General features: G+C 35.3%; 1 protein-coding gene across 19 annotated transcripts in view; it reads right to left on the minus strand.

Moving 5' to 3' along the window:
* Positions 1-26,041, minus strand: part of KIAA1328 (KIAA1328 ortholog) — a 373,028-nt gene that overhangs the window by 144,811 nt on the left and 202,176 nt on the right. The gene's annotated exons all lie outside the window — the stretch shown is intronic.

Consider the following 26,041-nt stretch of genomic DNA (forward strand, 5'->3'; position numbering starts at 1 on the left):
TAAGGATGAGAAAAAGAAAATGTTGCTATTTGCTGCTAAGTAAGATGACAAGAGTAGCAAATAATAAAGGTTATATAAAATCAACTTTGAGAAGAGGCAAAAGCATTAAAAGGTAATGTCTCAAAATGTTTACTTCTAAATACTAAGCAAGAAATCCATTCAGCCGCCCTTTGTAATACCCTTTGATTGTTCATTACACATTACACACAACAGGATTTGATGTAAAACATTTCATCTTAAACTGAATAGGATGTTAGTTACTGCTAGAGATTTGATGAGTTTTTATAAATATCTTTATAGCACACAGATAAAACCAAGTACTTTCCAAAAAATATGATTCTAATCAAAAGCAGTTATTTAAATACAAAACATATTTAATTTCAGCTATAAACATAAGTGATTTTTCAATTAAGCTGTTCAAGTGATTATAGCCTGATACAACTCACACAGAAAGGAAGTAGTTGCAAATCACCTTTGGCAGGCCAATAGAGTTAGCTTTCCCAGTATTTTAGCCTCAAGCCTATTCTATTAAGGAGAGCAAAACTTAGTTTATGATCAGTGATTCTCAAACTTTAGCATATATCAGAATCACCTGGAGGAACTGTTAAATGTGAATTGCTGGGCTTCATCCCCAGAGGAATTCAGGAATTCTGCAGCAGGGTTGGAGAAGCTCATTTTTAGGAAGTTGCCAGATGATACTGATGCTCCTCATCTGGGAACACACCTTGACAACCACTTATCTGTATCATGGGACATCTGACTCCTCCCGTGTCCCTATTATAGGGAGTGTTTTGATAACATGGGCTTACCCAGGTAATCCTGGATAATTTTCTCTCGCCAAGATTGTTAACTTAATCATGTCTATAAAGTTTCTTGTCATACAAAATCCTTTGTGTCATATAAAAAGACATTCACAGGTTCTAGGGATTAGGACATGGGCATGTTTGGGGGCCATTATTCAGTCTACCACAACTTCTTTTTAAATTAGAACTCATAAACAGTTCAGATGTTTATCTTATTCTAGGGACATGGAATAAGTGAAAAATTGAGATCCTTAACATAAAGGAGAAAAAAATCCTGCCAATTTACTTTGCAATAGTTGCAAATGATGAACTGATTGGTAAAAAGTGTCAGCAGATATACAGCAACACCATGTTTCTTCTAACACTCTTAAGATTTTGAATTAATACAGCAATACTAAAGGAGTTCTATTCTAATGAGGAGCCACATTTGGGAAGAGGACATCCAATCCTTTATACTGAGCAAATGACACTGAATAGGTTGCATGCCACAGAAAAGAAACTTATGATAAAATTCATGATAAACTACCTCATAAAAATTAACTTTATTTTACAACTGAAGGAAAACTCTAGTCTACATTAGTCTCCCCTACACTGAACTTTTAAAAAACTATTTTATTTATTTATTTATTTATGAGAGAGAGAGAGAGAGAGAGAGAGAAAGAGTGAGAGAGGGAGAATGGCAGAGACACAGGCAGAGGGAGAAGCTGGCTCCATGCAGGGAGCCCAACGCGGGACTTGATCCTGGGTCTCCAGGACCATGCCCTGGGCTGAAGGTGGCGCTAAACCACTGAGCCACCAGGGCTGCCCTACACTGAACTTCTGTAGCACTGTCAAAACAAATATTTGACATTTATCATCTGCTACTTTGTATGGTAAGCTATTTTTTTATAGAATTATTATACTTAAAAAATTACAGGTAAATTTTTTAAAGGTTTGTAAACTTAAATCAACTATCATATATTTCCTCCCTAATCCATGTATTAGTAACACAGCAATAGCATGTATTATTTTATAGTCTTATTTTTGTTCCTTAACATTATTTACATATGTGCATTTTTAGGTATTGATACAGCTGATACTTATGTTAATGGTACTAATTGTTAAATTATGTATTCGGAATATTAAAAATTTTTTGGTAGTTAACTTTTTCTGTTTTTGAGAGGTAGTTCAACTTAATGATTTTGATGCATACTTTGCTCAAAGAGAGCAATTACCAGCAATTCCCAATTACCTGATAGGTGACTGTGCATATTGGTAGGCAGGATTCTAAGATGGTCCCCAAGATTCCTGTCTTCTTAGTGTGCCCACCTTGTATTATCTCCTCCCACTGAGGTGGGTAGTCTTTGGGAACATGACAAGATATGAATCCCATCATTATGCTACACTATATGGCCAAAGGGATGTTACTGTTTAAGTAAGTTCTTTAAAAAAGGGTATAGTACCCTCCCTAATGTTAGAGATTGGCCTTGAAGAAATAAGCTAACGTGATGTGGGAGGATCAATGAAGGAGGTCAATCAGTAATGATGTCTGGAGCAGAAGGCAGTTTCCAGCTAACAATGAGGTATCTATCATACAGATGCAAGAAACTAAATTCTGCCAACATACATGTGAGTTTGGAAGAGGATCCAGAGGGATCCCTGGGTGGCGCAGTGGTTTAGCGCCTGCCTTTGGCTCAGGGCACGATCCTGGAGACTGGGGATCGAGTCCTATGTTGGGCTCCCAGTGCATGGAGCCTGCTTCTCCCTCTGCCTATGTCTCTGCCTCTCTCTAGCTCTCTCTCTGTGTAACTATCGTAAATAAATAAAAAATTAAAAAAAAAAAAAAAAAAGGAAGGGGATCCAGAGCTCCAGATTAGAAGGCGGCCCAGCTGTCACCTTGACTGCAAATTTTCTAAGACTCTGAGCAGAGGATCCAACTAACCTATGTTGAACTCATCACCCACAGAAACTGTGAGATAATAAATGTGTATTAAACTAATAAATTTATAGTTATTTCTTACACAGCAATACAAAACAAAGCACATTACTCAACTTTCCTGACTCTCAGTTTTCTCATCAGTGACCTCAATGACCTCAATGGTGGTCAGATGGGCAGTTATCAAGGGTGTCAACTGATAAGGGTACTAATTTACAAAATGGAAAAAAACCCCTTATGCTTACCCAAACTTTTTTCAAAAAGAATATTATAGGGGGTGTGTGCGGGGAAGGTAAGATCTCCAAGAGACATGCAGTTACAACAGATTACTTCTAAAGAGAATGAGTTCAGTTATTTAGCTTTATTTTGCTGCAGTGAGGTTTGTAGGTTGGGCCAGAGTTGATATGCTTCAGATAATAGAGAGGTTCTTCATCTTTGTCCTCATACAAAAGATGTCAGTCTTATTCTGACATTTTGCACTGCCTCTTAGGGTTGTTGTACTGGATGAGATAATTCACATAAAGAGCTTTGGACAGTGCCTTAGCTAAAGTCAGTATTCAAACCATGTTTCCTATTAGAATTATTACTACTGTTGTTATCATTAACTTCTCTGCCTCAATAATCCTTGAGGTCAGGAGTTATATTTACTTCTCTGGGTGTACGGCACTGGGGCTTGCACATTGTAACTAGGGACTGATTGTATTAGTCAAGTTGGGTTATGGACCAAGAAAACCAGAAACAAAAATCAGAATCCATGATTAGGCTGAATTATGTACTACTAAGAAAAAGAAGAGAGAAGAAATAGAGTAACTGTCTGTTAGAATCTGAATATAAGAAATTAAGTTATTTTATAGTGAGCTTGAGACAAATATTGCCTTTGGGACACATGGAAGTCACAATGGGCCTGAATGAAACAGATGTGTTTTTCTTTCTGGAGTTGATGCTCCATCCTTTCTATGAGATGTTTACAAATGTAACCTCTTTTTAACTAAGGCTTAAACTAACAAATTCCAAACTGCAATCTCTGGCATATGGGTTTGCTATGAATTTTTCAGATATATAACACTAATTTAGGAACCAATAGAATTTTTTTTTAACGGAGGCACAATTTACATATACTAAAATGCACAGGTCTTAAGTGTACAGCTTGATGAAATTTTACATTTGCATATACCCATGTAATCATCATTACCCCAGAAAGTTCCTTGTGCCACTTCTAGTCAAACCAACATTGTCACACTCCCAGAGGTAACCATTAATCTCAGTTCTATGACCACAGATTAGTTTTGCCCATGTTTAGCTTCATACAACTGGAATCATAAAGTATGCTATTCTTTTGTGGCTGGCTTCTTCTTTTTTAAAAGCTAGAAGTCTTTTTTTAAAGATTTTATTTATTTATTTAAGAGGGAGAGGTGAGGAGAGGGCAGGGGAAGAGGAGAGAGAGAATCTCAAGGACACTGTGCAAGTGAGCACACAGCCCAAAATTGGGTTCCATCTCACCACCCATGGGATCAAGACCCAAGTTGAAATCAAGAGTTGGACACTCAACTGACTGAATCACTCAGGTGTCCCTGTTGCTGCTGGCTTCTTAAACTCAACATAATTTTGAGCTTCTTTTATGTTGTTGCCTGTACTGATAGTTAATTCTTTTTTATTGCTTCAAGGAATTTCATTGTGTGAATATAGCAACATTTGTTTATTCATTCTTTTATTGGATTAGGTTGTTTCTAGTTTAGAGCTACTATGAACAAAGCTGCTAGCAATATTATGTCTTTTTTTTTTAAGAGGGGGTGGGGCAGAGGGAGAGAATGAGGAAGAATCTTAAGCAGGCTCCATGCCCAGCACGGAGTCCAACACTGGGCTCAATCTCACAATCCTGGGATCATAATCTGAGCTGAAATCAAGTCATACGCTTAATTAACTGAGCCACCCAGAAGCCCCATTATATGAGTCGTTTTTTAGACATATGTATTTATTTCTCTCAGGCACAGGGTAGGCATTTGTTTGACACAGAAACAGCCAATAAAAGTTTTCCAGAGTGGTCGTTCTATTTTACATCTCCACCAGCACAGTAAAAGAGTCTTAGGTGCTTCATATTCACACTAACACTTCTTTGGGGAGGATGGTACAAAAAAGGTGGTTTTATTAAAGCACAGGGACAGGACCTGTGGGCAGAAAGAGCTCCCCACACTAACACATGATAGTATGTTTTTACTTTAAGCCAATCTGGTGTGTACTGAAATCTTGCTATGATTTTATTTTGCATTTCCCTGATATGTAGTGACAGTAGTTGACATATGCTTATTAGCCATTTGGATATCTTGTTTTGTTATGTGCTTGGTGAAACCAATACTTTTAAATAATTCAAAATAATTTTTATCTTTTTACTTTAAAAAAAAAAGGTTTTATTTATTTATTCATGAGAGACACACAGAGAGACGCAGAGACATAGGCAGATGGAGAAGCAGGCTCCATGCAGGGAGCCCAATATGGGACTCGATCCTGGGACCCTGGGATCACATCCTGAGTCAAAGACAGACACTCAACTGCTGAGCCACCCAGGCATCCCATCTTTTTACTTAAAAAAAAAAAAAGATTTTATTGATTTATCTGAGAGAGACAGAGACAGAGCACAAGCAGAGGGGAGGAGGCAGAAGGACGAGGAGAAGCAGACTGCCCTCTGAGCATGGAGCCCGATGCAGGGCTTGATTCCAGGACCCTGAGATCATGACCTGAGCCAAAGGCAGATGCTCAATGGACTGCCATTGAGGTGCCCCTATAATTCAAAATAATTTTTAAAGAACTGAGATGAGAAATGAAAAATGAAGGTCAGGGAAGACAACTTTATGCAAATTCTTTCTGATGAGAGAACTTGGCTCTAAATGTTCACCTTCATTGACCATGAATGCATAACATACTCCCAGAAAACTTTGTCATTTTGGCCATTCTTAACTCAGTTTACTGTGTGCTATGCTAAAAATAGCATAGTTACAAGCATATTCAACTTATAACTTTTTAAAAAAATTTTTTTATTTATTTATGATAGTCACAGAGAGAGAGAGAGAGAGAGAGAGAGAGAGAGAGAGAGAGAGAGGCAGAGACACAGGCAGAGGGAGAAGCAGGCTCCATGCACCGGGAGCCCGACGTGGGATTCGATCCCGGGTCTCCAGGATTGCACCCTGGGCCAAAGGCAGGTGCTAAACCACTGCGCCACCCAGGGATCCCCTTCAACTTGTAACTTAATAACAACTCTGTAAGCTAGTTATTATAGTTACCAATTCACTAAAGAGAAAATGAGGTTCAATGAATCAACACAACTTTCCCAAGATCACACCAACACTATATGTAATAAATGGGAATGTGTTCCAAATCTTTAGTCTTCCATTATTCCATGATGTAGCCTATTTTTTTTTTTAGATTTTTATTTACTTATTTGAGAGAGAGCTAGAGGGGGAGGGGCAGAGTGTGAGAAGCACAGGGAGAGTGAGAATGACAAGCAGACGTCCCACTGAGCATAGACCCCTACCAAGGGGCTTGATCCCATGACCCTAAGATCATGACTGGAGCCAAAACCAAGAGCCCGATGCCCAACCAACTGAACCATCCAGGTATCCCTCCATGATGTAGCTTTTTAAAACACTAATTTTTTCTTTGTTTCGTTTTTTTTTTTTTTAAAAACATTTTTCTTTAATATGAAATACGACACAGAAAAGTGCACAAAACAAATATAAACATCTCAGTGAATAATCACAAGACAATGTCCACCAATGTGAACCACCTTCTGAGAGACAGAATGTTGCCTGTATACAAAAGATCCTTGATGGTGCAGTACAATCACTACTCTCTACCTCTCCTGTCCAAGGGAATGACTATCTTGACTTTTATGGGAATAACTTCCCTGTTTAATACTTACCTGCTTTAAAGTCCATACCAGATTTTGATTTTACCTGTTTTTTTAAAAAAGTATAAATGGAATAATATGAAATACATTCTTTTGTGTCTGACTTCTTTACCCAACATTATAACTGTAAAGTTTATACATGATATGGCATGTGGCTATAATTTGTTCATTTTCATAGTTCTACAGAAAAGGTTAGCAAACTTCTTCTGTAAAGGGCCAGAAGACAAACATTTTAGACTTTGTAGACTGTATGGTCTTTGCCATAACTACTCAGTTCCACTTTTGTAGTGTGAAAGCAAGATATAATACATAAATTAATGGTCCAGTAAAACTTTATTTGTGGACACTGAAATTTGAATTTCAAAGTAACTTTTCCATTTCATGAAATATTCTTTTTTCCCCTAATCATTAAAAAAGCTAAAAACCATTCTTAACTAATGATTAGATTGAGTGCTCCTCCAATTAAAGGACTCTATGGACATGCTAAGATATGCTTAAAATTCAACAAGCAAACTGACCAATATGACTTATGATGGGCTATCACACATTATCTGTGTGATGAAAATGAGTTAAATGGAGTGCTTAATCAGAGCTGAACGGAATGCTATTTAGCAGAAAAGAATGCAGAAGAACATACTCAGGCAGGAAAACCAAACTGTATAAATGAAAAAATAAGTTTACACAGGAAAATGATCTGTAGATCACAACAAATAAAAAAGTTGAATTCAAAATGGTAGCATGTTAGGGTTTGCATTATATACAAGCTACCACAAACCCTGACTACATGTTGAGACTCTACAAGTGGCAAAAATATAGCCAATAAAGTCTTTGATGTGATATGCTATGGGATCCACAACACACACACACACACACACACACACACACAAAGATGAGGAGAAATTGCAGTCATTTTTGGCTTATGACATAGTTGAAATATCATGTCTTTTAACTTGGGTGGATATGTGCTAGTGACACAGAAAAAGAACACACAACATGGGACAAGCACAATGTGAGAAAAGTATAAGTTTAAAAAAATGTGAGAGACTTAGGTTGGACACAATGAAGAACATTTTGGGAGTGGAGATTAGTAAATTTCTGAGTTGGAAGAGAGTTTTCTGAATGTTTAGGATACCTTCTTAATATATGACATTTTGTTTTACTAATTTTTTATATGACATTTTAAAAAAGGCTTCATAGGAAAAAAAGATGTTTCTAAACACAGTATGATATGATCCTGTATACATGTATGCATGTGCACGTAGGTGTGCAAGCATATATATGGCCATGCACAATCACATACTATTCCTATGGTGATACAAGGCTTTCCTACATTCTCACAAGTTAAAAAAATAATAACACCTGCAGTATTGCTTGTGAAATATGATCAACAAGTAAACAGTAATATTTTGTTAAGTTTCTATAAATCATTTTTACAGGCCTGGTCAATCTCTCTGCTATGAAGCCATAAGAAAAGAGGTGAATTAAACTGCAGTAATTATTTCTTGCAACAGGTAGTTATTTGCTCTGCATGATTAGGAATTATTTATAATGCATTTGTAAATTGTTAACCACAGAATTAGTAGTTAACAATATCAATAAATATTATTGATCTATTCATGATATTCATGTCTCTGATGGCAAATACTAATTTACTATTGGCAAGTACCCTATTAACAATCCTCACATTCCCACAGTCTTATAAGAATGGAAGTCTCAATTTTGTAACTTCAAAATTTCCCCCTGTGCCCTTCATTGAGAAGTCAAAAAATCCAGACCTAAATTAAATATTTCTAAGCCTAAATTACTGTGTACAGGACAGGTCATTGCATTACCCAGAACATTTGGAATTAATGTGAAATAAGGCATAGAATGACATGCTGCATTTTTAAAGTCAGACGTACATGGACCAGTTGTCAAGCTGACAGAAGCTATGCAATGCAACAGCTGCACTGTATGGTTTGCCAAAGTCTCATCCCAAATAAATGTTCATTCTCCCCAGTGCAATTAACTTTCCTATACTGGCAGATTTTGCTAGAAGATCATCAAGGTAGATTACCTTCCAGCATTATGAACTAAATACTTACAGGTGTTATATCATCAGTTATAACTTACAAACTTTTGCATTTAGGAAGACATCCAGGCAAATGAATCATCTAATTTATGAATTATTTATAAGAAATTCACAGCATGCTCCTGGCATCATCCATGGCCTTTTCCAGGTCATATGACACCAATTAGAGCTGAATTTTAAATTATTCAATAACCTGAACTCTCTTGTCATTTAACATATAGATATCAATGCAGTAAACAAGTTAAATCTAATGGGCCCTAGAGGTTTAAGCCTCTCTGCTGCTCAGCAGCTAAAGCTGTAGGCTATCAATGGAAGAGAAAAATAACAGAATGCAGCAGTCAAATACATTTGCAAGGCTCTAATAACTTATTCTAGTTCCCACTGGGCTGGTGGCACAACCTAGGATTATTGAATCTAGAAGACATTAAAGTCAGTAATTATGAGATTTAAAAGAATATAGACACATGATAATGTACAGATGACAGAACACTAGCAAGAGAAACTACGTGCCATACTAGCTTTTAGGATACGTATATTGTAAGTGTGCCAACATTTCTAACAGTTACTACCAGACTTAGAAAAGGTTAAACCTCATAATCTTTAATCATTACTACATTTCTTGAAAGTTGGAGTGTGTTGATTTGCTGCAAAAATGAATGAGAGTGTGGAATAATTGACAGTGCACTTGAGTTGAGGTCAAAAGACCTTGATTAGAATTCTAGTTCTGCCACTTAGGAATTCTGGGTTATTGTTGGTGGTGGTGGTGGGGTTTTTTTTGGCGTTACTTTACATCTCTTAGGCAGTTTAGATATTTGTAAAATAGGGGGTTGGGTTTGATGATCATTAGAGCTTAAGCTATTTTTAAGAGCTACAAATACAGAGATTGGATTGTTCTACCCCAAGGAGATGAAGGGAAAGAAAAGGGTTAGGTGAAAAATTATAGAAATCAATAAATGTTCAGCTATCAACTAACAGTCTTATTGCACAATTACTGAATGTTTCTTGGCTCTATTTCCTCTAGCAAATTGTTTTTTTTTTTTTAAAGATTTTATTTATTTATTCATAGAGATGCAGAGAGGGAGTGAGAGGCAGAGAGGCAGAGGGAGAAGCAGGCTCCATGCAGAGAGCCTGACGTGGGACTCGATCCAGGGTCTCCAGGATCACGCCCCGGGCTGCAGGCGGCGCTAAACCGCTGCGCCACCGGGGCTGCCCTGTTTTTTTTTTTTTTTTAAATAAAATTACTGCCTTATGTAATTCGCACACTAAAAATCTTAAATAAGTATCTTAATTTATCTGATCATTAAATCTGAAAGAGATACAAATGAAGATTGAATATGGCAAATGCATGGTTTGAGAACAATCCCAAACACTTCAATGGGATTGAAATGTTTTGATGCGATGGCACAACTATCTGCCGCACAAATACACAACAGTGGTACTGATTCAAATTGCTTTTACATATATGATTGTCATTGCCAAAAGAAAAAAAAAGCAGCTTTATACATGATGTTCTACATCTACCAAAGGAAACAGATGTACAAGGCTAATTTTAATTTACTGAAGATCAAAAAGAAGGTGAAATAATCTTATAGAGAAAATGAAATAAAGACAAATTAGAAGTGGTGAGGACAAGCTTCATAGGCATAAAAATGAAATCAAAACATTGGGTAATAAAGTCAACTGTATTTAAATTGTTAGGGAGGCAGCACAAGAAAATGATCCTTAATAGCTTACACCAACACTCTCACACCCCCTTTTTGGCTTTATGTTTGTAGAATGTATCCTGTGTTTATAGAGTATATCCTGGAGCTCCAGACACAGCTCCCCCTGGTCTGCTCACTGCTCTCTCTTCTCTAGCTCCAGTGACTGTAAGCCTCAAGAATGGAAACAAGAAGTGAGTGTAGACAGATGTTTCAATGTAGTTCTTTTTAAAGGAAACAAGATTAGTTTGTGTCAAATGAAGGAAATTCTTAACAAAGAATTCTTAGTAGACTTTCTAGAAAACAGAGTTAACACCATTTGAACATAACCAAGAATGTTGTTGGCTGAGGTGGAAAAAGTATCTGTATTGTATTTTTGAAACTAGAAACTAAAAATAAACTCTTCTGAAGAAGGGTATTTAAGAAATACTATGAAATATAACCTATGGTGTACTTGTAGGAAACAGGAGGGAGGGAAAACCAGGCTGTTATTATACCAACATTTCTTGAAATGAATCACAGCCCTTTTACTAAAGATTAGTTTATATCCTATCCCACCCTATATGGTTGCTGACCAGGGTAGTGAAGAGACCTAATGAGAAGCATTTCTGAAAGCACAGGGAACTACTAAACCAAAGAGATTTAAGGTGGTCACCCTTAAAGGGCTAGCCTGTCCTTGGGGACTCAAGAGCTTTTAGAAATCTTAGTTCTTTAAATGTATAGAGCCTAAGTACTGACTTTTAAAAATTTAGGACATTGCAAGGTGCCTGGGTGGTACGATCAGTTATGCCTTCGACTTGGTTTTGGCTCAGGTCATGATCTCAGGATCGTGAGCTCGAGCCCCATGTTGAGTACGTCACTGAATGTGGAGTTGGCTTGAGATTCTCTCTCCTTTTCCCTCTGCCCCACCCACTTGTGTTCTCTGTGTCTCTCTCCTACTCTCAAATAAATACATAGGTCATAAAAAAATTCAGGACACTGCTTATTAGTTTAGTGTACTGTAAAAAATCAAGAGAAGAGACTTTACTTAGAAATTAGTAAGAAATAAGGTAGGCAATTTCCTTGCACTCAAATGCCCTTCCTTCTTTGCTGGCCTTTGATATACTACTCCTGCTTCAAGGCTGGCTTAGCACCACTCCTTCCATTGTGGTTTCCCCATTCCCAGCTCAGCTTGGTTGTGCTTTCCCCAGGAAGCACCCCAGGAGTATTCTGCTCATTCCTTTATTGTTGTATTTATTTCATCCTGCTCCTATTATAATAGTCACCTGTAAGCTGTTTTCATATATCTAAGTTTCCCTGTGATGTGTAAGTATTTACACTTCATAAAAAAAGTACAAATTCTTTTGAGGGTGGAGATTTCAAAAGATACCATTACTTTTGTTTATTGTTGTACCTCAGCAAGAGATAGTAGATGCATAATAAGTAATGTTTTTTTGCATATAATTTGGTCCCACTCCAGTGCATACTGTGTAGAACTTCAGGAGAGGGGCAGTGTTACTTTTAACTGCATATTTGAATGACACCGATCTTTATAAATAAAAGATACTTAAAGTAATGAACATTTGTTGAATGAACCAATAAACAAAAAGCAGGAGTATCATCAGCTAAATGGCTTAATTTGAATCATAAGGAACCGATAGTAATTTATGGCAAAATGTACTTTATTTTTTTCATGAGCCACTTATTTTTTCTTACAAGTACATTTTCTCAGAGTGTTTAAAGGTTAGTAAAAAATTCCACAAATTCAGGAAAAATTCCAACTATATCTTTGAGGGGTCTCAATGCCTATTTAGTTTGGATCTGCAAAACAGTAAATTTTAAGGGAGCTGTATGCTTCTGAGATGAGAATTTAAACATAAAGTGTTCAGATCTACACATTGTATTGGATGATCTTTAGAGAGTAAGGGAACTAGGTAAAGGATGGATGCCTAGCTACATTAGGGCAGCCTGGGTGGCTCGGCGGTTAGCACCACCTTCAGCCCAGGGCATGATCCTGGAGACCCAGGATCGAGTCCCACATCAGGCTCCTTGCATGAAGCCTGCTTCTCCCTCTGCCTGTGTCTCTGCCTCTCTCTCTTTCTCTCTCTCTATCTCATGAATAAATAAATAAATAAATAAATCTTTAAAAAAGGAACTACATTAAAAGGAAGGCACTAACAAACTTACTACAATTTGTTGATTAAGAACTCTATAGAATTTCCTTAGGGTCTAATGCCTCCAAATTCTCAAAAAGGTTGAGCAAAATCCATTGTGGATAAGTTTATTTCAGTCAACTTCCCTTCATGAATAACTATGAGGACAAACTGTTTTTAAAAATCTGTTTGAAGGCACTGGTATGTTATCAAGGTAGTGAGGACATGAAGAGGCCAGGATCCCAGATTGAAGGTAAACAAGAAAAGATAGTTTGACATTAGTTGTCACTTTTTGGTTCAAGATGTTCTAAATTGGGATGCTAGCTGAGAAGCTGAGAAGAGCTGTAAGCAGTCTCACAGGGCTGAAAACAAAATTTGGATTTCAGAGCCTGCCAAGAAAGAGGTCCTGTCAAAAAATCCAGGCTTTCCATTGAGACCCCTGAAAAGCTAGTAGGAAAAATAAAACAGAAATAGAAGAGCCCATGGACACACTGAAGTTGAATTTCAAAATCCACTCAGTCCCAGACTGTGTTGAGGTAATTTGAATCAAAGCTAACCGCCTGCAAGAAGAAAATTTCTGAGATTAGAGAAGAAGCAAATTTTCCCTGGAGAAAGAGAACATCAGAGACTTATATAATAAATAATATTTTCAGAGACACTGCCTGACATTCAATAAAAAAATAAGGAAGCATACAAAAAGATAAAAATAATAAACTTACAAGAGAAAAAAAGTCAATAGAAATAGAACCACAAGAGATTTATGTGTTGGCATGATCAAATATGGACTTTAAAATAATTGTTACAACTAAGAAATCAAAGAATATCATGGAGAATACTGCAGAGAAATATAAATTAGAAGAAAAATGAAATGGAAATTTTAGGACTGAAAATACAATACATATAGTTAAAAACATAATTGCAGGTTAGGTATATCTGAGGAGACAATTAGTGAATTGGAATAAAAGTCAGAAGAAAATATCTAGGGCAGCCTGGGTGGCTCAGAGGTTTAGCACCGCTTTCAGCCCAGGGCCTGATCCTGGAGACCTGGGATCGAGTCCCACGTCAGGCTCCCTGCATGGAGCCTGCTTCTCCCTCTACCTGTGTCTCTGCCTCTCTCTCTCTCTCTCTCTCTCTCTGTGTCTCTCATGAATAAATAAATAAAATCTTAAAAAAAAAAGAAAATATCTAGACCAACATGAAAACATATATGTAAAAGGATGGAAATACATAAAAGAATGTATGCAATATGATGAAAAGCCTAAAATAAATACAATAGTAGAAAAAGGGAAAAGAGGGAATGAAGAAGAAGTAATATTTTAAGAGATAAATAATTTTTCAAAATTATTATCAAATCACAAATTTAAAAAGTAGCATGAATCCAAAGGAGATTAAATATAAAGAAAGCCACATCTAGAACACATAATAGTATGATGGTTAAAAACCAGGACAAAACATGCTCAACAGTTACAGAAAAAACAAGCATCTTCCCTTCAAGGAGACAATAATAAGACTTTCAATTGAAAGTAATTGAAAGTAAATATTTATTAAAAACAAATGTAATAGATTTTGGTTCCAGTCCTGAGGAGTAAGTGGGTCAAAAATTAACCCCCAATCTTTACCAGTAAAAGCTGACAAAATGTAGGAAAAACCTATTTCAGAACATAGGAGACAGGTAGCAGAAATTATGATGTCTGAAAGAAAAGAAGAAAATCCAGTAAATCCTACAATAACACAAGCTTTCTGTCTGAAGGTAACTCTTGAATGGTAGCATAGAGGAGGAAGAACGCAAATAGAGTTCAAGATTCTCAACTGAGTTGAGAAGTCAGAGATTAGAGTTGGAGGAGGCTGAAATGGGTAGAATTTGAAGGACTATGTATCCAACGGAAGGGAGTAAAAGGGTCTCCTTGATTCTTTGAATAAATACCAATCTGTCCATATATAGGATGAAAAATCATGAGGAACTCCAGGGTAGAAACAATTACAAGGAAGCTCCAAAAGGAACAATTCCCAAAGTTCAAGACAGGAAGGTCATATCACCCATAGAATAGAGGTTTCAAAAAAAAGAGCAATCAAGATAGATCATAAAAGGGCCACACTTTAGGTATGTGGCAATATTACTCCTAGAGTAAAGGTCAAACTAGAATCACTCTAAAACAGTTTAGACATAGACCTTGAGGGGCACCTGGGTGGCTTGGTTAAGTATCCCACTCTTGGTTTCGGCTGAGGTCATGATCTTAGGGTGGTGAGAACTAGCCTCATATCAGCCTCTGTGCTCAGAGTGGAGTCTGCTTGAGATTCTTTTCCCTCTCCTTCTGCTCCTCCCCCTGCTTACATGCATGCACTCTCTCTCTCTCAAATAAATAAATAAAATCTTAAAAAAAAAGGCCTTGAATGTATCAAACTAATCCAAAAGCAATTTTACTGCTAGCCAAACAAACCCTGACACTTCATAAAGAAACACAACAAAATCTAGTACTCAACAATGGAAAATTCATAATGTATGGCATTTACTTACCAGACAAAGAAACAAAATGTTACCAATAACCAGGAGAAAAATCAATCAGCAGAAACATAAAAAGTAACAGAGATGATGGATTTATAAGACAGAAACCTGAAATGAGCTATCACAAATATGTTCAAAGACAACATGTAAAACATGATGAGGAGATAGATGCAAAATATATATTTTTAAACACAGCATTTCTAGGGAAGAGAAATACAGTATCTGAAATGAAAATTTCACTTTATGAGATCAATAACACATTAGATAACTAAAAAAGAAAAGACCATCTTAAGATAAAGAATGAAAAATTATCCAAAGTGAAGCAGACAGAAAAGATGAAAAAAAGAAAAAAAAAAGATGAAAAAAGAGATAAAGGGAAAAACAATATTTGTAATCCTTGGATAATATCAAACAATCTAACACATTTATGTATATATCTATCTACCTATATGCATATATGTATACATACATGCACACGCACAAATACACACACACATATAAACACAGAAGAAAACAATGGGGGTAGGAGAACAATAGGAAAAATATTTTAAATAATGGTATAAATTTTTTCAAACTTTTTTTTTTTTTTTAGTATCTTATTTATTTATTCATGAGAGACACAGAGAGAGGCAGAGACATAGGCAGAGGGAGAAGCAGGCTCTCTGTGGGGATCCTGATATGGGACTCAATCCCAGGACTCTGGGATCACGATCTGAGACAAAGGCAGATGCTCAACCACTGAGCCACCAAGGTGTCCCTCAACTTTCTTGAAGAACATCAATAAAGTCCGTGTGAGAAAAACACAAGAACCCATATCAATGCATATCATAATAAAATAGTAGAAAATTGGTGATAACCAATTTTAATAGCAATCAGAGAGAAAAGAAACATTACATACATAAAACAAAGAACTATGGCAGACTTCTCATCATAAACTATGCAAGCCAAAAGATGATGACACGACAGTTTTAAAGAACTTAAAGAACTGTCAGCCTAGAATTCTATATCCAATGAAAACAGACTTAGAAATGAAGAGGAGATTATTTTTTTCTCAGAAAAACAAAAATTAAGGTAATTCAGTAATAGCAAGCCTGCAGTACAAGAAAGGTCAAACAAGTTTTTTTAGGAACATGGAAAGGACAACAGATGGGAACCTGAACCTACTGAAATAAAATTAAAATATTATAAATGGTAATTTAGTTATATATAATAATAAAACAGGTAAACATAAAAGGCTTTTTTTACTTATTAATTAATCTTTTTGAAAGGTAACTGCTTACCTAATGCAGTAATAATAAAGTATTTTAAGTATGTGTGGAAGCAAAATGTTTGACAACAATAGCACAAAGGACAGAAGTATACTGATAGAAGGTTCACATATTCTATATAACACAGAATAATATTATTTGAAGGTAGATTGGGAGAAGTTAAAGGTTAACATTATAAAACTTAGAACTACTAAAAATCAAAACAGAGTCATAGCTAATAACTCAATAGTGGAAATAAAGAAATCCTAAAATATAATCAATTAACCTAAAAGAAGAGGACAAAAAGAAGTACAGATGGAACAGAGTGAAATTAAACAGCAACATGGTAGATTGAGATCCAAATATACCAATAATTATAGGGAATGTAAATAAACACTCCAAATTTAAGGCTAAGATTCTCAGGTTGGATAAAAAGCAAGACTCAATTACATGCTTTCTACAGAAACTAATAAGAAATGTAAAGACAAAGACAGATTAGAAGAAAACTGAGTAGAAAGCATGTATCATTCAAACACTAATAAAATAACTGGAATGGCTATGTTAATTTAGACAAAGTAGATTTTATTTTATTATTATAATTTTTTTAGAGAGAGAGAGAGCATGGGCACATATGCTTGAGCAGAGTGGGGAGGGGCAGAGGGAGAGGAAAAGAGAGAATCTTAAGCAGGTTCCATGTCCAGCACAGAGCCTGATGCAGAGTTCAATCTCACAACCCTGAGATCATGACCTAATCCAAAATCAAGTGTCAGATGCTTAGCTGACTGAGCTACCCAGGTGCCCCCAAGTGAACCACCCAGGCACCCCAAGACAAAGTAGATTTTAGAATAATAAAATTGCCTGGGAAAAACAGAAATATTTCATAATGATAAACAGTTCAAAGCATCAAAATAATTTTAAATGACTGTACACATAATAATGGAGTTTAAATATATGAAATAAAAGTGACAGTAGGAAAATGAAAAATAGAGTAAGTAACAATGAAAGTCAGAAATTTCAACACTCTTCTCTTGATAAGTGAAGAAGTAAACAGAAAATAAGTGTTATGAAAGACATAAAACACTATCAACCAATTTGACCTAATTCACATTCATTTTAAGTACATATGAAACAACCACCAACATAAATCATATGCAGAGTCATAAAACAAATTTCAACAAATTAAAAATAATTGACATTAAGACAAAGTAAATAAGAAATCAATAACAGAAACCTATCTGGAAATTCATCAATTATTTTAAAATTCAGGAACACATTCCTATGAATCAAAAAAGAAATTGCAACAGAGATTAGAAAATGTTTTGGACTGAATAAAAAGGAACACATAACATATCAAAATTTAGGGGATGCAGTTAAAGCAGTTAGAAGGGAAATTTATAGCTTTAAACACCTATGTTAGAAAAGAAGAAAGATTTCGGTTGACAATGTGCACTTCCATATTAAAAAACCAGAAGGAAAAAAAAGCACAACAAACCCAGAGGAATCAAAACAGAAACAATAAAAGATTAGGACAGAAATGAACAAAGCATAACAAGTAGAGAAATAATGAAAACAAAAGCAGATTCTTTGAAAATATTAAACTATATAGACCAATCAAGAGAAAAAAAAGTCAATCTCAGGAACAAAAGAGAGATACCATTACTTAATCTAGTCATTAAAAGATAATAAAGAAATATTGCAAATAACTTCAAGTTAATAAATTTAATAATCGAGATAAAATGAACAAATTTCTTGAAAAATGCAAATTATCAAGATGGATCAAGATAAAACAGAACACATTAATACTCTATATCAACTAAACAAATTAAATTTTTAATTAAAAATTTCTCATGAAGATAACTGAAGACTCAGATGGCCTTAATGATGAATTCTCTCAAACACAATTTTTTTCATGAGAGGAAAGTGGAATACCTGCAACTTATTTTATGTGTAATAAAATGCTAGCATTACCCTGATATAAAAACCAGACATTATAAGAAAACTACAAATCAATATTCCTCATAAACATGGATGCAAAAATTCTTTATAAAATTAGAGTTAAGTACAGCAATAAATAAAAAATTTTATAAAAATTTATAAAAATATAAAATGACCAAATGGGGTTTATCCCTGAAAGGGTAAGTTGAAAATCAATCTGTGTAATGCACTCTCTTACCAGAATAAAATACAATTAATTCTATGGTTACATTGATAGAAGCAAAATAAGCATTTGGCAAACAAAACAAAACAAAAACAAAAACAAAAACAAAAAACAAAAAACAAAAAAAAACCCCCACCAGTCAGAAAATTATAAATAGGAAGAAGATTCCTCAATTAGATAAAAGGTATTTATACAAAATCTATAACCACCATCAGACTTCATGGTGAAAGACGCAATGCATTCTACATGAAATTGGAAAAAAGACTCAAATGTCCATGCTCAGCACAGCTCTTAAGCTGTATGCATATTAGAGGTCCTAGCCAGTACAATAAGGAAAATAAAATAAATGGCACAAAATTTGGAAACAGATATAAAACTGCCATTCTATACAGACAACATGATCGTATATGTAGAAATCATAAGGAATTCAGAATATCAAAATTACTAAGTTTAGCAAGGTCACAGGATATAAGGACAATCCAGACAGTTCCTGACTTTGACAGTTCAACCTATGATTCTTTGACTTATGATGGTGCAAAAGTGATACACAGTCAGTACAGACTATACTTCAAATCTTGAATTCTGATCTTTTCCTGGAAAGAATAATACGCAGTACAATATTGTCTTATAATGCTGGGCAGCAGCAGTAAGCCACAACTCCTAGTCCACCACATGACAATGAGGAAAAACAACCGATATGCTTATGCTTACAATCATTCTGTACCCATACAACCACTGTGTCTGTCACTTTCAGCACAGTATTTAATCAACTATATGAAATACTCAACACTTGATTATAAAATAGGTCTCGTGTTAGATAATTCTGCCTAACTGTAGGCTAATTTAAGTGTTCTGAGTTCATTTAAGGTAGGCTTGACTAAAACAGGATGCTTGGTAGGTTAGGTGTATCAAATGCATTTTTGACTTATGGTATTTTAAATTTATGATGAGTTTATTGGGACATAAACCAATCACAAGTTCCAGAAGACCTATACAAATAAGCAATATTCTTATATTAGTAAAGAACAGTTAGAAAATGGAACAAAAATACTATTTACAATAGCATCCCCAAACACGAAATACTTAGAGATAAATTCCATAAGATATATGCATAATTGTACAATGAAAATTAAAAAGTACTACTGAGAGAAATTGGAGATCACCTGACTATACAGAGAGAGAGACTGTGCCCATGGATCAAAGGACGCAATATAGTTAAGATGTCAGTTTCCACCAAATTGATTTATAATTTCAATGAAATCCCATTATATTCTTTTGTAGAAGTTGACAAGCTTAATCTGAAATCTATATGAAAAGTCAAGGGAACTAGAATAGCAAAATAATTTTGAAGACAAAGAATACAGTTAAAGGACTTAACATTGCCTAATTTGAGAATATTATAAAGCTGTATAATGAAGACATTATTTCTCTGAATTAGGATTAGAGAAAGAGATAAATGGAAAAGGATAGAGTCCAAAAGTTGACTCACACATATAAGTGATCAATAGTCTCTTGTTGGGGATCCCTGGGCGGCTCAGTGGTTTAGCACCTGCCTTCAGCCCAGGGCGTGACCCTGGAGGCCCGGGATCAAGTCCCACATCAGGCTCCCCGTATAGAGCCTGCTTCTTCCTCTGCCTATGTCTCTGCCTCTCTCTCTCCTCTGTGTCTTTCGTGGATAAATAAACAAAATCTTAAAAAAAATAGTCTCTTGACAAAGGTAACATATTAGTTTTCTAATGATATGCAACAAACCACAAACTTAGAAACTTAAAACAACATAAATTTACTATCTCAATTTCTGTAACTGGGTCCTTTTCTCAGGATCTTACAAGGCTGAAATCAAAGCGTTGGCCACCATGAAATCTGAGGCTTGGGGTCCTCTCTGGCAGAATTCACTTCCTTGCAGTTGTAGAACTCATGAAGGCTTGTTTCCTCAAGTCCAGTAAGATCTCTCTCTCTACAGGGGGCCCTATCTGCTCTTATTGTAATGACTTTAACTGATTAAATCAGGTTTATTCAGGATTTCCTTTTATTTTCCCCCTTTTTAAAATTTTAAATTCAATTAACATATAATGTATTAGTTTCAGAGGTAGAGTTCAGTGACTCACCAATCTTATATAATACCCAGTGCTCATTATATCACATGCCATTCTTAATGTCCATAATCTAGTTACCCTATCCCCACATCCCTCTCCCCTCAGTTTGTTTCCTATGATTAAGAGTCTCTTATGGTTTATCTTCCTCTCTGATTTCATCTAACTTTTCCCTCACTTCCTCTATGCTTCTCTGTTTTGTTTCTTAAATTCCACATATGAGTGAGATCATATAATTGTCTTTCTCTGATGGACATATTTTGCTTAGTGTAATACCTTCTAGTTCCATCCACATCATTGCAAATGGCAAGATTTCATTTTTTTGGATGGCTGAGCAATATTCCATTGTGTATATATACCGCTTCTTCTTTATCCATTCATCTGTCAATGGACATGTGGGCTCTTTCCATAGTTTGGCTATTGTGGACACTGCTGGGTGTGCAGGTGCCCCTTTGGACCACCACATTTGTATCTTTGGGATAAATACCTAGTAGTGCAATTACTGGGTCATAGGTAGCTCTATTTTCAAATTTTTGAGGAACCTCTAAACTGTCTTCCAGAGTGGTTGCACCAGCTTGTATTCCCACCAGCAGTGTAAGAGGGTTCCCCTTTCTCTACAATCTCGCCAACATCTGTTATTTCCTGAGTGGTTAATTTTAGCCATTCTGAGTGGTGTGAGATGGTATCTCATTGTGGTTTTGATTTGTACTTCTCTGATGCCGAGTGATGTTGAGCATTTTTTCATGTGTCTATTGGCCATTTATACGTCTTTTTTGGAGAAATGTCTGTTCGTGTCTTCTGCCTATTTCTTTTTAAAAATATTTTATGTATTTATTCATAAGAGACACAGAGAAAGAGGCAGAGACACAGGCAAAGGGAGAAGCAGGCTCCTTGCGGGGGAGAGCTCGATGTGGGACTCAATGCCAGGACACGGGATTACACCCTGAGCCGAAGGCAGATGCTCAACCACTGAGTCACTCAGGCATCCCTTCTGCCCATTTCTTGATTGGATTATTTGTTCTTTGGGTGTTTAGTTTGATAAGTTCTTTATAGATTTTGGATAAGACATTTGCAAATATCTTCTCCCATTCTGTTGGTTGCTTTTTGATTTTGTCCACTGCTTCCTTGGTGGTGCAAAAGCTTTTTATCTTGATGAAGTCCCAATAGTTCATTTTTAGGATCTCCTTTTTAATTAACTCGATATCAAATGACTTGGAACTTTAATTATATCTGTAGAATTCCTTTACCTTTGATATATCTGATTGGCTAGATGCAAGTCACAACTTCTGCTCCCATTTAAGGGGAGGGACTTATACAAGGGCATGACATATTGGAAGTCCACCTTAGTGTGTGTCTGCTACAGGTAGAAAGGTAATTCAATGGAAGAAAAGACAGTTTATTCAACAAATGATCTTGGACAACTGCATAAGCATGAGGAAAAAAAAACACTATGTCATTACATAAAAAACTTAGCTCAAAAGAAATTATAGATCTAAACATGAAAACTAAAACTATAAAATTTTAGAAGAAAATATGAGACCATCTTTGCAACTGTATGGTAGGCAAAGTACAGTTTCCATATTTAGCAAATAAAAATGCAAGATTCCAGTTAAATTTAATATTCAGATAAACAATGAATTACCTTTTGGCATAAATATGTCCTAAATATTTCATAGGACATACTAATATTTTTAAAAATTCATCAGTGGATTTGACTGGTTAAATATATAGACTATTCAACATCAACAGGTGATGTTGAAATCATATAGTCAGTCCATGAGCTGCAGACTAGTCTTATATTGGAACCCTTATACAATGTGTGATATTTTAAGGATAGCTTGTCATTTGTATCCTAAAATTCTATTAAAATCTGAGAAAATGTTTTTATAAATTACATGATTTTCACATGTAATAATTCTGTTACTGTACTAACACTTTAGATTCTTAATCAAGCCTATTTTAAATTTATGATTTAATATTAAGTATAATGCTTAGTAATATTTTATTTATTTACATTTACATGTGGTGAAACAAGCTTTACTAGATGTTTAGTTAAGAAGAGACACCCCTTTTTGCAACACAGAAACGGTTTATTACTATGAGCCAAATGATGATAATGGAAGTGATGCTGAGAAATAAAGGCCAACAGTTCATACTAGCTTCATTTCATACTAGTTTTACTTGAAAGTGTGATCCCTCACATAACTGAGTTCAGTTTTATGTTCATGAATGATGGCAGAGTGCCAAAGCCAGTGTGTGTTATTTACTTGGATATTATGGATAAAGAAGCAATAAACTTATCACACATAAATGACATTTATATACACAATAAAGAAATAAGTTAAAAAGCAAGAGATGTTTTTAAAAGAGTTTTTTAAAAAAGAGTTAAAAGAACAATAGCCATGGTATCATTTCAGCAAACTAGCTTGGTCTGAAAATACATTTTATTTATTTATTTATTTACTTACTTATTTACTTATTCATTCATTCGTTCGTTCGTTCGTTCATGAAAGACACAGAGAAAAAGGTAGAAGCATAGGAAGAGGGAGAAGCAGGCTCCCTGCAGGAGCCTGATGTGGGACTTGATCCCAGGACCCTGAGCCAAAGTCAGACACTCAACCGCTGAGGCACCCAGGAGCCCCTAAATATAATATTCTAGTGATACAATAACTTCCTTTCCCCTCTACTTTATAATAACTGTGGTAATTCTTGATTATTTTATTAATATACATTCCTGGAAAAAAACATTTAGCTTCTGATGTAGGAAAATAATAAAAAACTCACGACCTGAGGGTAGGAATTTTGGAATGGCAGAGTGCAGAGTTCAATAAATCCTCTACCTAAAAACAAAAAGAAAACCACACTAAACTGTGAAAACAACAACAGACCCAAATCATTTCAGGACAGGGGGAACTGAAAAAAGGCATACAACAAATTAAGAAGCATTTATTAAACTTAGCCTTGAATAAAAATAGAGAAAAACTGTGATATTTTAGCCTGAGGCTGTGCTCCTATGCCAGTTCCCTGCTAGGTAGGAAAAGTAATCTGTAAGGGTAAGGCAAGCCCTGAAAACTAGCAAGGTGACTGCAGGTTGCTGACTTGATTTGAAGTGGTGTGGAAACTCAACATGCCTCTGAGAGTTGACACAATACTGATCACTGTGGCAATGAAGATAATCTATATGTTGGCTAGCCTGAGGCTACACTCCTGTTTGGGGTAAGCAACTAACTGGTAGAGCAGTCATAAATTTAACAAGACAGGGGAATGAAACAGCCACAGAGAACCTTGATAAGCTCCTTATATACTAAGTAGTAAGGAAGGCAGTATGTTGTGTGTACACTCGACAAAGACTAGACAGACCTTTAACAATTTACTGATCCTATCTGAACATGACATTTTGTACACATGTAGCAGAGACATGAGAAAGCATGGCAGAAAGTAACAGCATTCCTCAACTCAGATCCATTGGTAAAGGAAGGAAGCCATAGAAAACTCAAAGTGTTTGAGTACAACCTGTTAGCTCTTTGCTAATTAAGTTATGCTGACTGGAAAAAAAAAAAAAGTTATGCTGACTGAGAGATGTCCCCTATGAAGCTAGACTTAAAAACAAAAAATGAAAAAACAAACAAAAAATGTTGAGTAGAGTTCATCTGTAGACACACATTGCAGGGGGGATATATTCTACAGAATTAATCTAGGTGAGCCATTAAACAAACAAAAGACAGCAACACCAATAACCCTCAAGAGAAGACATGAGAAGCCAGAGCTGCTACAATATAAATAAAATGTTCATTTTTCAGTAAAAATTACAAGTGTAAAGAAATAGGAGAGAGGGACCCAAATTATGAAAAGACTTAAAATCAAAACAAAAAGACTGAAAGAATAGTTGTTGGTGACTTGACTTTTAAGTAATCTTAAAGAAATCTTTAGGCTAAAAAGAAATTAAACCAGTTATGAATCTACGGAAATAAACAACAGCAGAAAGATAATTTTAGATAAATGTGAAAGAACTTGTGTGTGTATATGCACGTGTGTGGATTCTTAAACTCTTTGTAAGACAATTATATAAGTCATAATTATGGAACAATGTTGCTGGGCTTATAACATAAAAAGATTATATATATGACAACAATAGCACAGTTGAATGGAAGGAAATGTTATACTAGAGCAAAGTTCATATTTTAATAGAATACTGTTAGTATGCATCTTAAGGATACTGTGGTAAGTTAAAACATCTAATGCAATTCCTAAAGCAATGATTAAAAAAAAACCAGTGGAAAAAATCCAAGGAATTACACATTACACTAGAAGATATTTATTTAACCCAAAAAAAGACAGTACAGAAAGAGCGTAAGACAAAAAAAAAAAAAAAAGAGATAAAAAAGTTAAAAAGCAAAATGGAACCCAAATCCAACCACATCAGTTATATTTAATGAAAACATATTAATCCTTCTAACCCAAAGGCAAAGATTGTCAAACTAGATAAAATAACAAGATCAAAATGAATGTGTAGCTGACTTCCCTAACACACAGAAACAGACATAGAGAATTAGTCAAAATGAGGAAATGGAGGAATATGTCTCAAATGGAAGAACAGGACAAAATCATAGCAAAAGCACTAAATGAAATGGAGATAAGTAATATGCCTGATAAGAGAATTTAATGATCATTAGCCACAGCAACTTCTTGCAAGACACATCTATGATTAGAACAAAAGCAAAAATGAACTATTGGGACTTCATCAAGATAGAAAGCTGCTGCACAGCAAAGGAAACAGTTAACAAAACTAAAAGGCAACCTATAGAACGGGAGAAGATATTTGCAAATGACATAGCAGATAAATGGGTAGTATCCAAGATCTATAAAGAACTTATTAAACTCAATACCCAAGAAACAAACAATCCAGTCAAGAAATAGGCAGAAGACATGAAGAGAAATTTCTCCAAAGAAGACACATAGATGACCAACAAGCACATGAAAAAATGCTCTATACAACTTGCCATCAGTGAAATACAAACAAAACCACAGTGAGATATGACCTTACACTGGTGAGAATGGCTAAAATTAACAAGACAAGAAGCAACAAATGTTGATGAGGATGTGGAGAAAGGGGAACCCTCTTGCACTGTTGGTGGGAATGTAAGCTGGTGCAACCACTCTAGAAAACAACATGGTAGTTTCTCAAGAAGTTAAAAATAGAGCTATCCTATGGCTCAGCAATTGCACTACTGGGTATTTACCACAAAGATACAGATGTAGTGAAATGATGGGACATCTGCACCCCAACGTTCATAACAGCATATATATATATATATAATATGTTTTATATTATGTTTTATATATATATATAAAACATATAATGGAATATTACTCAGCCATCAAAAAGGATGAATACCTACAATTTGCTTCAGCATGGATGGAACTGGAGGGTATTATGCTGAGTGAAATAAGTCCATTGGAGAAAACCAATTATCTACATGATTTCACTAATATGTGGAATATTAGAAATAGTGAGAGG

This window comes from Canis lupus, chromosome 7 (assembly GCF_003254725.2).
Source record: "Canis lupus dingo isolate Sandy chromosome 7, ASM325472v2, whole genome shotgun sequence".
In the NCBI taxonomy this organism is placed as follows: domain Eukaryota; kingdom Metazoa; phylum Chordata; class Mammalia; order Carnivora; family Canidae; genus Canis; species Canis lupus.